At 42.6% G+C, this 17,352-nt stretch overlaps 1 protein-coding gene across 13 annotated transcripts in view; it reads right to left on the bottom strand.

The window, feature by feature from the left end:
• Positions 1 to 10,192, bottom strand: part of MTMR3 (myotubularin related protein 3) — a 129,163-nt gene extending 118,971 nt beyond the window's left edge. For 8 of the 13 annotated variants that reach the window (XM_073223155.1, XM_073223156.1, XM_073223157.1 and 5 more), the window contains exon 1: positions 9,974 to 10,191. The gene's annotated coding sequence lies outside the window, so the exon portion shown is untranslated. Of the gene's footprint in view, positions 1 to 9,973 lie in introns of all 13 variants that reach the window. The other 5 variants (XM_036993675.2, XM_036993676.2, XM_036993679.2 and 2 more) reach the window with 2 other exon arrangements.
• Between the last annotated feature and the right edge of the window lie 7,160 nt (positions 10,193 to 17,352).

Here is a 17,352-nt window from a genome sequence, read left to right as displayed (position 1 = left end):
CTCTATCTAATCACTTAAACTCTAAAAGCTGTATTACATACATCTTCCTAAAATATCACCATATCAACTTACAGTGGCACAACTCCCAGCTGTATGTTAACACCAAAACCCCAATGAGACTATGTGTTATAATAAAAGTCATTTATCTAAGTATCTTCCAGTTCAAATTACATGTACAAAATTCCTATCACATCTGAGTTGCTATAATCTCTCTAGATTTTTAAAACACACACACACACAAGATTACAGAACTTGCTCAAATCCACAGGCAAGTCAGCAGAATTGGGAATCCAGGCTGAGTCCTGTATTTAGAGTTCACAGAATCTGATTTTCAAGGCATCACTCATAATTCTCAAACAGTTCCCCAGGAAGAGAAAAATTAGACGGTGGTCCTCCTGTGTTTGTGCTCATAGCCCACACCATCTCAGTTATAGCAGAGTTACAATGAGAGAGTTCAAATCAACTTGCCTGGCCCACTCCTCCCATACCAATTCCTACAACTTCCACTCTGCTTAAGAATTAGAGCCAGTTAACTATCCACTTTCTCACTGGTGACGACTTAAACCTTCACAAGACATTGAAACAAAAACTAAAGACATTAAAATGCATTTTTAAATGGCAGTTTTTTTCCTAATTGTAACACATGCTCATTATAGAAAATTGGGAAACTAAAGAATGTGAAGCAGAGGGGTGCACTGGTGTCACTGTGGACAGATAGTGTATTGTGTGGAGAAGCAGTGAACAGCCAACAGCCCAGAGGACTGCTAGGGTAGGGATTACCCCAGGAGGAGACTCAGGTAAGAGGATCCCAAGGCAGTGAGGTCACTTCTTGAAAACAGACCCCAAGAGAACCTGGAACCAGGCTCCCACATTCTAGTGACAGCCCCATACCCAGCTCACTTGGCTGGAGACACTCAATAGTGAAAGATACTCTCCTGCTGCTTGCCCTCTTACCAGGGCTCTAGCTGCAGGAAACCCCAGGGTGAGAGCCTTTTCAGTTGCTACACAAGGTACCTCAACGCTCACCCCCAAGGCCTGTGGCCATTTGCCAGGAGGTCCCATAAGGTAATGCAAGCCTCTGCACCAGCTTCACATTCATGGCCAGAGCATGTTCAAGCCACAGTTTTCTTTCAAGCTCAGGAGCTAGAACAAGCAACTAAAGAAGCTTCATATTCAGAGCCAGATCATGTGCTATACAAGAACCTACACGAGCTTCAGAGCCACAGGTCTCTATCAAGCTCAATTCATAGAACAAGTATATACATCAGCTCCAATTTCGGAGTCACAGTGCGCACAAGCCTCAGCTCTCATTCATACTCAACAGCTAGAACAAACAACTTCACCAGCCTCAGATTCAGAGCCAGTGCAGGTTCAAGCTACAAATCTTATTCAAGTTCAAGAGCATATATGCCAGCTTATTTCCAGAGCTAGAACATGCTCAAGCAACAGCCCTCAATCAAGCTCACAAGCTACAACCACCGGGCCAATCTCCAGCTTCAGACAAAGCACTTTAAAGTCAGAGCCCTCGTTCAAGTTCTAAAACTAGAACAAGCACCGACACCATCATTAAGTTAAAAACAAGAGTAGCTCAAGTCAGCTTACTCAATCAAGTTCAACACCTACAGCAGGGTACAGCCACAGCCATCATTCAAGCCAGGAGCTTCAATGAACAGCCACCTGCACCACCTCCAGCTTCAGAGCAGGGTCAATCCAGGGCTCTTACTCAAGCTTAAGAACTACAAGAAGCACCTGCATCAGCCTCATCTACAGAATCAGAAGATGCTCAACCCCTTGACATATTTCAAAGTAGTGAAGAGCTAGAACAAAAGCAGATATGCACCAGGCGGCATATTAAGTGCTGGGGAGTGAAGAACAGCCATCAGTACTTATTTCTGCAGGGCTTACAGTCTACTTCTCTAAATATGATGTCAAACACTAGGGGCATATGGCCTCAAAGGGGTCTGATTAACTGCAAAACCTTATGAGGGTGTAAAAAGATGTATGACAAAGAATTTTTTTTATCAAGGTATCATTGACATACACTCTTATGAAGGTTTCACAAGAAAAACAATGTGGTTGCTACATTCACCCATATTGTCAGGTCCCCCACACACACCACTGCAGTCACTGTCCATCAGTGTAGTAAGATGCCACAAAGCCCCCACTTGTCTTCTCTGTGCTACACTGTCTTCCCCGCAGCCCCCCACACACCATGTGAACTAATCATAATACCCCTCAATCCCCTTCTCCCTCCCTCCCCACCCACCCTCCCCTCCCTATCCCGTTTGGCAACTGCTAGTCCCTTCTTGGAGTCTGAGTCTGCTGCTATTTTGTTCCTTGAGTTTTGCTTTGTTGTTATACTCCACAAATGAGGGAAATCATTTGGTACTTGTCTTTCTCTGCCTGATTTATTTCACTGAGCATAATACCCTCTAGCTCCATCCATGTTGTTGCAAATGGTAGGATCTGTTTCTTTCTTATGGCTGAATAATATTCCATTGTGTATATGCACCACCTCTTCTTTATCCATTCACCTACTGATGGACACTTAGGTTGCTTCCATATCTTCGCTATTGTAAACAGTGCTGCAATAAACATAGGGGTGCATATGTCTTTCTGAAGCTGAGAACTTGTATTCTTTGGGTAAATTTCTAGTAGTGCAATTCCCAGGTCAAATGGTATTTCCATTTTTAGTTTTTTGAGGAACCTCCATATTGCTTTCCACAATGGTTGAACTAGTTTGCATTCCCACCAGCAGTGTAGGAGGGTTCCCCTTTCTCCACATCCTCACCAGCATTTGTTGTTCCTAATCTTTTCGATGTTGGCCATCCTAACTGGTGAGAGGTGGTATCTCACTATGGTTTTAATTTGCATTTCCCTGATAATTAGAGATGTGGAGCATCTTCTCATGTGCCTGTTGGCCATGTGAATTTCTTCTTTGAAGAAGTGTCTGTTCATATTCTCTGCCCATTTTTTCATCAGGTTATTTAATTTTTGGGTGTTGAGGGGTGTGAGATCTTTATATATTTTGGATGTTAATCCCTTGTCGGATAAGTTGTTTACAAATACATTCTCCCATACTGTAGGATGCCTTTTTGTTCTGCTGATGGTATCCTTGGCTGTACAAAAGCTTTTAAGCTTGATGTAGTCCCACTTGTTCACTTTTGCTTTTGTTTCCCTTGCTCAAGGAAATGCATTCAGGAAGAAGTTGCTCATGTTTATATTCAAGAGATTTTTGCCTATATTTTCTTCTAATAGTTTTATGGTTTCATGACTTACATTCAGGTCTTTCATCCATTTTGGGTTTACTTTTGTGTATGGGGTTAGATAATAATCCAGTTTCACCCTCTTGTATGTAGCTGTCCAGTTTTGCCAACACCAGTTATTGAAGAGGCTGTCATTTCCCCACTGTATATCCATGGCTCCTTTATCGTACATTAATTGACCTTGGGTTTATGTCTGGGCTCTCTGTTCTGTTCCACTGGTCTATGGGTCTGTTCTTGTGCCAGTACCAAATTGTCTTGATTACTGTGTCTTTGTAGTAGAGCCTGAAGTCAGGGATGTACGTCAAAGTATTTTATAAATCATGCTACCTAAGGTAAAAAGGATTACCTGTCCTTTTTTCTAAAGAACTGTACATAGCAATCATCAATAAAAATTATGTCATTTCTTTTAACAAGAAATAATTACTCAAATTGCTCTTTTTGCAATCTCTAAAATTTCTATATTATCTTTATCTTTCTCTGACAATGACCCATATGAAATTAACTGAAATCAAGTTCCCCATGATGGGAGAAGAAAGGAAGACTCATTTTTCCAATGCAAAAGCACCACTTCCTGATTTCATAACCTAGAGCAGGGAGAAGTGCAAATCAAAAGCAACCTATTCAAACTCAAGAAAAAAGCTACCTTCACTATTTACAGTAGCCAAGAAACGGAAGCAACCTAAGCATCCATCAGTAGATGAATGGATAAAGAAGATGTGGTACATACACACAATGGAATATTATTCAGCCATAAGAACACATCCTACCATTTGCAACAACATGGATGGAGCTAGAGGGTATTATGCTGTCAAATAAGGCAAGCGGAGAAAAACAAGTACCAAATGATTTCACTCTTCTGTGGAGCATAAGAACAAAACAAAAACTGAAGGAACAAAACAGCAGCAGACCAACAGGACCCAAGAATGGACTAACAGTTGCCAAAGGGAAAGGGGCTGGGGGAGGGGGGTTCGTGGGGGTGGGGGGGATAAAGGGAATAAGGGGCATTACAATTAGCATACATAATACATAATGTTGCATACATAATGTGGGGGAGGGTATGGGGAAGGCAGTATAGCACAGAGAAGACAAGTAGTGACTCTATAGCATCTTACTACGCTGATGGACAGTGACTGTAATGGGGTATGTGGTGGGGACTTGATAATAGGGGGAATCTAGTAACCACAATGTTGTTCATGTAATTGTATATTAATGATACCAAAAGAAAAAAAAAGAAACAAAGAAAAAGAAAAAAGCTACCTTTTAATCTAAAATTCACCATGGAAAATTTCAGCCCAAGAAAGCATTATTAAAAGTTAAACACTCAGCCTCTTCTCAATGGAATTAGAGTGACAGGTTAATTGTGGCACTTTGCAAGCAAAGGAAATCAAGTAGCAATTACCATCCCTTCATTGGGTCTCTAGGACCTAAGCTCTTAGAAAATAGGGGTATGTTATAATCGAACTGCTTTCCATAAGGCATACACTTTTTAAAGTATACTTTACACAATATCAGTTCTTCAAATATAAGAGAAGTAGACTATTATTCAGACTGTTTCTTACCCCATGATTTGCCCTTTTCAAATACACTCACCTCAACAATGACAGAAAGTATCAAACTGATTATCCAATTGCTTTATGAATAAGTTTTATGTTTGCCCTTATTGAAAATGTGGCTCTCAACAGCATGGGACACTTCAAAGTCTATCATAATCCAGCTAAGCTGGACCATCTGCAGAACTACTGGAAATGCCCAGAAATAATCATCCATAAAAGCCCAACATTAAATCTTAAGAATCTAAAGCTGTGATATCCAAAGCTGAGTATAATACACCTCAAGGAGTACCCAAGATGCTCTAATGGTGTAAAAAAGATAGATATTTTAACTTTATTTTTAATTATCATCCTTGTTAATTTTTTTGCAGGGGAGGGAGTTATATTTTGTAAGTTTAAATATTTACATGTTACATATAAATATTAAAAAGTTTATATATTTAATAACAAGTTATTATACATATTGTTTGTAAACTGAATACTTATAGATTGTGGATTACTGCTCAGAACTTTTTTACTGTTGTAATGAGCAATCAAAAAGTTTAGAGAAGTACTCCCTGTTACATTTTCATTTTTACCTGTACTTCCACAGATTGAAGCTGTAGAAGACATGATACAGAGAAAAAAAAAGGAAAACTATTCCCAAACTATTTTAAACTCCCACCAAAAAAATAAAAGATAATCAATCACTAGCAAGAACATATACATCCTATCTATAGGTCACCTTGAGTACATTTATATTTAAAACACACATATCTTTTGACCAGATAAGCCCACTTTTAGGAATTTAGCCTAAGGAAGTAATAGCACAATTGCATAAAAAAAAGTCCAAACAAGTTTGTCATAGTGCTGTCTTGAAAAAAACTATAAATGTCCCTTAACAGGGAATTGCTGTAAACAAAATTTTGTCCATTAAGGGAACATCTAATTGACATGAGAAGTTGTTTTTAAGTATTTCAACAGATAATGTGTAAGAAAAAGATCTAAGTGGGATTATGGATCATCTCTACTTTGTTCTCCTAAATTATCTCAATTCTTGTTTTTTGTCGGGCTCCCCCACAGACACTGAATATGTACTGCAGCTTTCAAAACCAGAAATAATTTCATTTTGACTTTAAAAGTGAGACTAAATTAAAACTCATTTTTGTCCTGTAGCACTTCTAAAAACTTTGTACAAACATTCTGCTTTGCTCCATGTCATTTTACAGACTCAATCTAAATACTTTACAATTACAGATTTGTTTTCTCTTACAGAAAAATAGGCATGGAACAAAACAATAGGAGCTACCATATTTTGCCAGATTATCAATCTATGAATAATTCAGAGAATTAAATGACTTTCTATTTTTCTTCTGCAAGTTACAAAAGCATTAGCTACTAAAGAAATTAAATTTAAAGCCCAGAGAAATTAAATCAGGAAAGCTTACTACTGTCTCTCATTATAACATCATTATAAACATTATGTGAAGACACAGAGAGGCACATAGCAGACCTAAGCTTGGACATACCAGATGATGTTTTGTAGTAGTCAGCATCAATACGATCCTTCTGTGTTATGGGGTACTCCATTTAAGGGAAAGAGTACTTAAGACATTAGCTAAACTTATGTCTTAACTCTTCACTAACAGACCTAACAATTTATAACAGGCCAATGAGGTATTTTACCCTTAACAGAATAGCTTTAATTTAACCTTTCACAATTTCCTTATTTTTTCATTTGTTTATTGCCTGTCTTTGATAGTCATGTCGGATTACATTGCTTGCTAGAAACAATACTGCTAACGAGGAGCACAACCCAGACTTGTACCCAGAGTTTAACTGGTCTATCCATTCTCATGCTACAACATTCTCACTGAACATCTGATACAAACATGAACTTAAGGTATGTTAAGTTTTTAGATACAAACGTGAAGATTAAAACATGATACTGGTATCATGAAATAAGGATTAAGAATAGCAATGGATGTTAACAATTTTGGTAGCCTCTAAAATTACTGGGAATCAAGGTTTCTTTGACTATAAAACTACATATAAGTTTGTCATAGAAAATAACAGAATTGGGTGGTATGTAAAAAACAACTGGCCACATAAACTGCACAAACTTCCCTCAAACCATTCTTATCTTGTGGCTTCACACTAAATTATGAAGTTGCCTATGTGAAATCCGTTTTTATTTCAAAACTAAGCGAATTACAACAGCATAAGCATGTTGTTTCTGCATACTTGCAACATGCACTCAATTTCCAGAGCACTCTCGAACAAGGCCTAAAATCCAAGCTAAAAGCACAAGGCAGCACAGAATGCTCTTTTCTGGTTTTGGGGTTTCTCTGGGTTTGTTGTTTGTTTTTTGTTAAGGTTCATCTACCTATATGAGATGAATACCAAAGAACATAACTACAAATTTTTAAAGAGTTGCAGAATTAGGCTGGAGAAACTACTTGAGACCCACAAGTACAGGCCTTTATCTATGCAGAGGAGAAAACTGAGGCCCAGAGAAGTGACATTCCCAACAGTAGTCACGTAGTCAATTAACAACAAATTCTTGGCCAATCTTCAGCTTTCCACTATTCTAAATGCTTCTGTGTGCCTAAAAAAGTCACTAATACCTAAAAAAAATTAAGACACATTTAAGACCCAAAAACTAGGAGACAGGATAATGTACAGTATCAGTCTTTAGAAACAATCTCTTGAAGAAATTTCAAAGTTCCAAACAATATGGCCTAAAAACTGGCTCTTTAACCCTGGTATCAAGCAGCTTTAACTAACATTGTAATCAACCACCCTAACTTCTTTTTCCCATCTCAGTATGACTCATTTACTTAAGTTCTGGGAGCACAGAATACGCTGGGAACTACACTAGGTACCAGAGACTCCAAAGAACAAAACAGACATGACCTCAGGCTCCTGTAGTGGACAACTGGGTGCACTTCTCTAAAAATACTCGTTACTCCATGATTTGACAGGATATTTACCACACTTCCTAACTAACCTACAGAACTGACACATTTCTGCCACTCTTCCAGACTTATAATAAACAAACCTCACCACAATCCCTCTTCAATATGAATACTGCCTTGAGTAACTCAGCACTGCAGTTCACCACAGAAGGTGTTAACCAAAGCTACAACAGATTTAAAAGCTAACTTTACCCCTCCTCAAGGCCTGAGGCAAGTTTCAAGAACTTTTACAAACCAGTCAATCTTCTGGTTCATAACCCTTATCTAAAATGACTGCTAACTCACCCACCCTACCCTCACTACCAGAACCCGCCCGGAGTCAGCGGGGTTAGGAGAAACTTGATGCTGGGAAGCACCTTTGGTGGACTGACTGCCTGGCTCCTCCTCTCTGCTTCTCTCCTCTGGATATGCCTCCAATCAAGCAGCAGACAATTTTATCAAGTGTGCTCCTGAAGACTTGGGACAAGTAACTTTTGGCAACAAATGATGCCCCTACATAAATCCTTGAAATTTTAAAAGATACTCAATTGTCAGTTTTAAGTTTCTCAGTCTTCCCCTTCCTTCCCTACCTCTGAAATTCTTAAAAATCTATAAACAATTAAAAGCACTCTCGGAAGTCATAATTAATGGGAATCTTTTGGACTACAACTACAACAGGTGACCGAAGTTCACAAGCCTGGCTGAACAGCATCAGAGCACTTTGTAAGGATGGATTTCCAGACCCCAGCTTCAGAGATTTTAATTCAGTAGGTCCTGTGTGCAGTCAAGAAATCAGCATTTCAGGTAGTCCATTTGATGAACAGTATTTAACTGGGAAATCACTAAACCAAAGAACCTGGCCTACAAGCTCAGATACTTGTGATCTCCTATGGCTTGCCATTAACTAGCTACAGGTGTGGCCGCACCATTGTGCTGGTCACTTTAACTGCTCTGGGTCACCTGAAAATGAGAAAGGTAATTAGAGATAAAAGGGGCCTTCATAAGCAGCCAATCTAAAATTCTAGAACCATCCAATTTTAGTATCACATACTGTACTGGGATTATTCAAAACAGTGTCATTCTGTAAACTCTTCTTCCCATCAAAGTCACAGACTCTAGAGGGGGAGACTTTCTGCGTGCTACCAATACACCTCACTTGGTCTCAGAGCAAAAACAACAGGCATCATGTCCCTTGACCTACAGAAACAACCTTCAATCTGAAAGGGGAGGGTCCCTATCACCCCTCCCTGTACAAATTACGAACATTTTACATAAAAATTATCTCATGTAATTCAACCCAGGCCTCTGATGGCATTTCGTCTACGTTCTGAGAAACTAAGCTGAATCTCAAGAGTATGTGCATATTACTTGTAAAAAAATAAACTGGAAGTCAAGATACTAACAGTCAAGAATTGAGGTTTGGAGATGACACCTGAACATCCACACCAAGAGTAGTTCATGTGCAAAATTCACAGGTGAGATTTATCAGACCCCAAAAGAGTTTATTAAAATGACCATAATGCACCCCATGACTCTGAGGTAAATCTTTCTGCCCACAGTACAACCAACATTATCTTAGGAGTCCTCAGCAGCACAGTAATATACCAGGGAGCACGATTTCTATCCGAGAAGTACCACTGATCTTTTGCGGGGCTGTGTGCCCAGTGTTCCCTGAGCTCTCTCCACCGCCTCTGAACCAACTCCTACCAGGTCAGGGGGATGCCCCGCTGGAGAGTCAGGCGGCCACTCCTCCTTCCCACAAGTCCCGGGCCCGCACAGCTCGCCCCCGGGGCTCTGCAGGTCCCCGACCTCCCGCCTCTCGCCACTGCGGGCCCGCACAGACCCCGCTGCGGGCAAGGGGCGCACACTCACCTCCGGCGTCGGCGGGCATTTCCCCGGACGCTCCGGGCTCACACCCCTGTCCCCACGAGCCTGTCCCCGCCAGGTCCGGGAAGGCCGCCCGGGACCCCGCCTCCCCCGCGCCCAGGGTCGGGCCGAGCTCGGCCGCTGCGCTCCCACTCCCCATGCTTCCCCCTGGCGGCGGCGGCGTCCGCCCAGGCCACCCCTCCCCAGGCCACGCACGCCATCCCCAGGCCCCCGCCGGGCCGCCGCCCCCTCAGAGCGTGACAGCCGCAGCGCCGGGGCCGAAGCCGGTCCCTCCTCCAGCTCCTCCTCATCCCTCGGGGAGCAGGGTTGGTGGGGGAGGAGGTGGGCTTCTTACCGGGCGGCAGGACATGGCGAAGCCCGCCACGGCACGGCCTCCTCTGCTCTCGCACGAGGATCCCGGCCAGGGCCGGCGGGGAGCAGCGCCGGGGCCGCTGGAGCGTCTGGTCTGGGGGCTCCTCCTCCGCCGCCGCCGCCGCTCCCGCCGCCTTCTCACAACCACAACAACATGGCGGCAGCGGCCACACAGAGCGCGCTACCGACGCCAGGCCGCGAGCGGGAGCGCGCACGCTCGGGCCCTCAGTCCGCGGCCGGGGAAAAGGGGGCGGGCCGTCGCGGTCGGACGGAGGTGGGGCCCGGGCCGAGGGCCACGCCCCAGGGGATGGGCGGGGTAGCAGACCCGCGGAGTGCTCGGGGCTAGGGAAAGACCGGTGCAGACGGCCAGCTGGAGGAGGGAGAGACAGGTGGGCAATGGGCGAAGCGGAGAACCAAAGGTGGCCCTACATATTTTGGAGAGGTATCTTATCTTAGTTCTAAAGCCCTGGGCAAGACAACGCCTCACTCTACTTAATCGGGGAAATACAGCCATGGTAGTATCTTTCCCCTGTAGCTGTGATGAGGGTGAAACTCACTTAATAGAAAACATGTAACTATAGTATGCGCAAGGTGCTACTCAGAATACAATTTCAAACCGCTTCAACTAAAGCTCAGCTGGAAGAAGTGGGTTTTCAAACAAAGCTTTAACCCATCCACAATAGCCTGCAGAAGAACTCTACAAGCCAGGACTCATTACCTTAGACCCTAACAGAGGCACCTCCTCAGAGTTGTGTTTTAACAATATACCCTTGACTTTTCTGGAAAATGGCTAAGAGAACCAATCGAACGAAATCTATCCTTGCATTTGTTGTATTTTTCCCCCACAGCATTCTCCGCATTTATCTATCCATTTTTCATGTTTATTGTCTTTCTATCCCATTCCAGTGTAAAAACCCTTCGAAGATAAGGATCCTGTTAGTTTTGTTCATCACTTTACTCCCAGCGCCTAGAACGGCGCATGAGAAGTAGAGGGCAAATTTCTAGACTTACTGACTAAACAACTTATGTTTATTCAAGTCACTAACTGAATTTTCACAGGTTTAATAGGTAGATACTGTTAGTATCTCCATTTTACAGATGAAAAAAAACTACAGCCCAGAATAAAATGCACTAAAACAAAATTCAAACACAAACCCAACTGACAACACAAACTATGCATCATCGCCTGAAATAAAATCCCAAGTAAGAAATTACATTAGAGTTCAAAGTTAGGAAAGGCTTTGCGCTACTCTTACAGAAACAGGTGCGCTTCCTTTCTGATAATTAGTGCTAAGCAGATGATTGTGTGTCTTTTCACTTTGGCTTCCAGAGAAGCCCAGGGCTAAATCTGAAACCCAGTGGTGCCCTACTGTTAGCACTTCAAATCCTTAACAGTGGTTTTCCCTCCCGCCTCAACTTTGGACCTTTATTTATATTTTGCTGTCTGATTTCCCCTTTATGTTATATGATTATAGTCTTTATAGAATTAAAGAGGAAATCGTAGGTTAGATGAATGACAAACAAAAACAGGCTTTTCCACCTGTTTCTCCTAGTGTCTGACAAAAAAAAGCTTCCCATCGGCCTCCCAATGCTCTCAGAGTACAAGTTCTCCTGAACAGATCTCTGCTCAGCCAAAGCCCGAAGGATGGGTTTCTATAGCTGGGTGGCCTCTGATTGGATGAAGCTAGCACCTGACTCCAGAATAGCCCACCCATAGGCTGGCTAGCTCCCAATGAGATGGCTTTGGGAAAAGATTCACCAATAGACTGTCAGCATCTGGTCAACCAATCCCACAGCTCCCCCAGAATCCGATGGGAGAAAGTGAGCACCTATCAATTTGACCTCCTTGTAGGGAGAGTATCGCTGCGGTTGTCTTTTGACCCGGGCTACGGAATTTTTAACTGAATCCTGAACTACTGTGTAAGACGTGGGAGGAATCTGAGCCCATGAAATCACTATTGGCACCTCCTCATTCTCCTAACAGCTAATGTGAAATGAACTTTAAGATGTGCTGATGCTGCATGAGTGCTTTACCTGCATGTCTAAATGTGATCTTAATAACCCTATGAGCAGGTATTGTTACTCCCCCCCTTTTACATTTGAGGAGGTATAAAGGTCAGGATTTGAACCGAGACGATTCGATTCGAAGAGCAAGCATTTAAACTTCATACTACACCTCAACCCCACTGCTGCTCACCTACTCACTATTCAGGCAGACCTTAGTAAATTGTCTCTAAATAAGAAAGAGAAACTGCTGCGTGGCCGTGAAAACTCGCTTCAAGGAGAAGGGCCCAAGAAGAAGCAATGGAGGAACAGCTGGTCTGTCTAAAGACTTAACTTTGAAGCTTGGTGCTTCCACACAGTTGTTCCTTATTTCCCTTTTTAATGTCTCGATTTTTTCATTGTCCCGGTAGGGTCCTAATCACTACTCTGCTCACCTCACAGAGGTGCATTAGCGTTAAAGTAATGAGTCTGAAAACGTTCCCTACCTTTTGAGAGATCAAATCAATGGATAGCATTCCTCGTGGGCTTTGGCTGAAGATAAAACCCTAAACTTTGTACAGTGCGTCCGGAGAGGGAAAACCAATCCAGGCTCCGTGAGGGCTTCTCACTGACCCATTTCTCACGTGAGGGGCCCCACCTACCCGTCTAACCTTCCCCTTCCCTTGTTACCCTTTCAGCCTCCTTCCCTGCTGCTATCTTCAAAGCTGAAAATGTTCTTCCAGCTGCTTAGGGATTCTTTGAAGTTGCCTAAGACAGATGGATAGGTTGATTGATGGAGGCTTCCCAAGGTCACACAGTGACCCTGGGAGGCAGGAGCCCTCCAAGCCTCCAAGATATGGCCTTCCCAACACTGGGGCCTGCTGCTGAATGATAAAAGGTCACTTCCCCTTCAGTGAATGCTTTGTATGGATTATCCCCAAACTCTCACAGCCTTTGGCACCTCCTTGGCCTCCCACCCCAGCTGGCAGACAAGGGTAACTGGGGCTCTCAGATTTTTGAGGAACCACTTGCCCAGGGTCAGATAGAAAGTAGAACTGGACCCTCATTTATGTGATTAAACATCTCCAGGGATTTTTTTTCCAGGCAACACACTGCCCCACTACTGCTGGGGTAGGTCAGCTCAACTTCAGTTCAGCCTACAACAGTTGTCCTCAAAGTGTAGTCCATGAGTCCCTAGGGAGCCTGGAAACTCTCTAAGGGGTCCATATGGGTCAAAATTATTTTAATAATACTACTAAGGAATTATTTATCTTTTTTTTTTTTACCATATTGATATTTGCATGGATGGTGCAAAAGCAGTGGTGGTAAAATTGCTGCTGCAAATCAAGGTAGGGGTACCATCTGTATTAGTAGCCATTATGTTCTTCACTAATGTGCTTTGGTAGTAACAAAATGCCAACTTCACTTAAGAATGCTCTTGACAAAGCAGTAAAAAATCTGATTTTATTACTTTTAGACTTTGAATACAAGTCTTTTTAATATTCTCTATGATGAAATGGAAATTTATGTATAAAATGCCTTTTTTCACTTTTTTTATTGAGGTAAAATTCATATAAGTACAAAATTAAACATTTTAAAGTGCATAATTTGGTGGCAGTTAGTACATTCATAATGTTGTGCAACTACCACCTCTATCCAGTTCCAAAACACTTTCATCAGTCTAAAATAAAATCCCATGCCCATCAATTACTCCCCACACATAAAGCACTTCTGCTGTGTGCAGAAGTGCCGTGGTTGTTTCAAGGAAAAGCACTTGCATGATTGAGTTGCAAGCTGAACTAACCCCCTTTTTGAGGGGAAAGGGGACTTAAAAAAAGCTGCTTTTACTTTACTTAAAGGAACGGTCAACATGCATACTACAGTTATTCAGACATTTCTCAAAAATGTGTGTAATGAGCCTAACACATCAAGTAAAATAGCTGATAGTTATTTATTGCCAATGATAAAATTTGAGCTTAATTAGAATTTTGAAAAACTTGAATGTCCTACCATGAACTTGACAGCTTCCCAATTCCTAATCTCTTTTCTGTTTAGCTGAGTAGTAATAGTGACAAAAGTGAATCTTTTGATAGTGTATAATGAAATGGGACAACATTTGGAAGATCTGCATAACCCAGTGAATCAATATTTTCCAAGTGACTGGTGTATCAGCTTACCAAAGCATGCATGAATAAAGAGTCATTCAAACTGCAAGATGGATTTTAGTATAACTGAGTACAAAAAATTCATTCATATGAATTTATGCAACTGAACTTTAAGAAACTACCACTTGTCAACTTTGAGTGTGGTATCTAAAAAGAACATCCACAATTATCTGAATTATATGAGGCTGGATTGTTTTCACGTGTATCAACTGAAACAAATTGCCACAGACTGAATGCAGAAGCAGTAGTGAGAATGCAGAATTCTGTAAGTCAAACTTTGAGACCTGCAAATGTGTAAAACAATGCCATTCTTCTCACTAAATTATTTTGTTTTGGAAAATATAGTTATTTTTAATAAAAATGCTCTTCATGTTAACACATTGGGTTTTATTATATTATTTTTTAAATCATGCTATTTTTATATATTAATAAATAACTTAATACTGTCTTAGTTTTATTTCCTAGCAAGGTAAATAGCAATTGACATACCTTCCTCAAAAAAAAAGCTATTTTGGGTCCTCAGTAATTTAAAAGAAGTCAACAAATTTGAGAACCGTTGGTTGGAGTTTCTCAACCACAAATGCATTTTTAGTTGGAACATGGATTTTTGTTTTGTTTTGTTTAACATATATTTGGAAAAATATAACATATTAAATTCAGCATCTTTGCTTAGGATGAGGCTAAATTTATTTATATAAAATGACACAACTTGAAGAAAAATATGAAGTAAAATATTAGTACAAAGCTGATTATGTCAAAAATTCATGAGGATAGTACCCAAATGACTGGACTTTGTGAAACACTCAAATAGTGATTGTGTTTTTGAATTGGGCAGACTGCCACCCTACCTTCCTATGTGGGTGATTTCATCTGGAAAATGAATTATTGTGGGAGTTACATGAGTTAATGGGTGCACAGTAGCGCTCAGAAGATGTGCTTCCCAGTCTCCTCCCAGGGAGAGGTTTCTGACAGTCCAGTGTCAGGAAAGACCTATTGCAATGGAAGGTAGGAGGCCTGAATTCCTGACCCAGCTGAGCCACTGACTCACTGCCTGACCTGATCCCAACCTCAGAGCCTCAGTTTTCTTTTCCAGAAAATGACAGGGTAGGATGTCATCCTCTCTTGGGAGCCTCCCAGTCCTACCAACCATCCTCTGATTAAAGGATCCAGCCTCACCTTGCTGGATTACTGCATCAGATAATCACACAATTGCAGCTAGAAAGGACTCTAGAGCTCCAAATATGTCTCCCTGGCATGCCACCCACCAATTTTATAAATGGAGAAACTGAGGCCCAGAGAGGTTAAGAAGTAAGCAACCTGCTTAGCCATGTGGTGGTGGTGGTTGGGGCAGGGGGATAAGGGGGTGTTGACAGTTACAGCTCCCCCTGGATCCAGCGGGGAAATGAGAGTGTTTCCTCTCTACTTTGATAGGTGATTAAGGTGTTTTGTGGTTTAGACACCACTCATGCCTTAACAAATAGCCCGCAGTTCCGCTGGGGACACAAATTCCACTTCAGCTTGAGAAAATCAAAGCTGTTGGTTGGGAACAATATTGACCACATTGATAGATCTTCATGTTGCTAACTGAATCCACCTTCGAAAGGTCAGTCACCCCCTCTAAATTCCCCCAGGGAAGGCAGTGAAAGTGGCAAGAAGAGGATGGGGGAGGGACTATGGTAGAGGAGGGGGCTCTTCTCTCTATTTCCCTCTCTCTCCACTCTTTCCGCCCTCCCTGTAAGACAACACACCCCTCTCAGCGCCCAGCTTGCTCTACCCAAAGCTTCCCTGCAGCCCGAGCCAACTCATAGCCACAAATAGAACCAGAATCCACTGAAAATAGCTCCTCCTGCCTTCTGCCCAGAGTTTCCAAATCCAGCAGGGACACCCTGCCCCCATCAGCCAGGCCCCAAGCAGAAAACTCAGGTCCGGGGACACCAAGGCCACGGTTGAGGACCATCTCAGGAACAACAGCCCCAGTTATAGTTGACGCTTCTTAAGTACTAGCTCTGTGCTAGCACCACTGGGAATTTTAGTTTCCAGCACCCAGTGAGGAAGGTCCAGGCAGTTTACACCACCATGCAGCTCTGAGAGGCGAGGAACTTGCCCTGAGCCACACAGCCAGTGGAGGGTGGAACTGGAGCCCACATAGCCAACCATGGCACTCTACTCTCTCCGCGCAAGGCCACTGCACCAACTGGCTGCGGATCCCTAAGGCTGTGCGGAGCTCAAGCCATCCAGACCCTCCTTTGACAGCTGGGGAAACTAAGACCCAGAAAGAGGGAAGTCTTTTCCAAAGGCACTCAGTAAGCAGGTAAATCAAGCACCCAAGTCTCGCAGCACAGAGCCCGATGGATTTTGCAGAAGTTGAAGCAAACAGAGACTCCCTTGTTCCTTTTATTTGGAAGCCCCATGGGTCTTTTTCTTTCTTCTTTTTCTTTTTCCTCATTTCAACCTCCTCCTGTTTCCCACCAGAGCAGAGAGCCCGCCCCAGACACTCGTCTGGCAGCCAGGCATCCTGAGATTACCTCTTCTTCCCCCTCTGCTCAGGGTGTTTAATGTTCTAAGGGAAGAGAGCAAACAGCAGGCCATAAATCATGGGTGACACAGGCTGGCTTTCTCCTTTGCTGAATATGAAGCAGACGGGACCCAGCAAGGGAAGAGAATTAGCAGGGATTTGCTGGCTCATTTAAATCCAAGGTCCAAAGGCTCACATTTCCCTTGCTCCTGAGAGCTAGATAAATTTCCCTCTACTGCAAGTTCTCATTTGCTATAAAATAATTCTCTGAAACAGTCTCAACCTTTTTGGTGTTGACAAGAAAGACTAGAAAAAGGCTCTGTTAGGGAGGAATAAAGTTTTTTAAGAAGTGGTCAAGGGGTATGGAATAGATTGCCGCACTTGATGTCATAGGATCTCAGTGCCATTCCCAGCCCTGTCACTCTTCTACAGAGTCTGCTAAACTGCCTCAGTTTCTCCAATGTATCAGAACCAAGGAGTGCAAAGAGCGTAAACACTCACTCAGTCAATCTCTTTGTTTGTTGCAAATATTGTCGAGTATTCTCTTGGTCTAGCACCACGCCAAGCTCGGCAGATGCAACAGTGAACAAGACAAAACCAGGCCTTGCCCTCCTGGGACCTACAGTCTAGTTGGCAAGACAATATCAACAGAAGGCCAGGTAAATGCTCTGATGGAGAAGAGACAGGATTTACAGCAGC

This window comes from Manis javanica, chromosome 15 (assembly GCF_040802235.1).
Source record: "Manis javanica isolate MJ-LG chromosome 15, MJ_LKY, whole genome shotgun sequence".
Taxonomy (NCBI): Eukaryota; Metazoa; Chordata; class Mammalia; order Pholidota; family Manidae; genus Manis; species Manis javanica.
The sequence above is the reverse complement of the archived record's forward strand: the minus strand, read 5'-3'. Positions and strand labels throughout refer to the sequence as shown.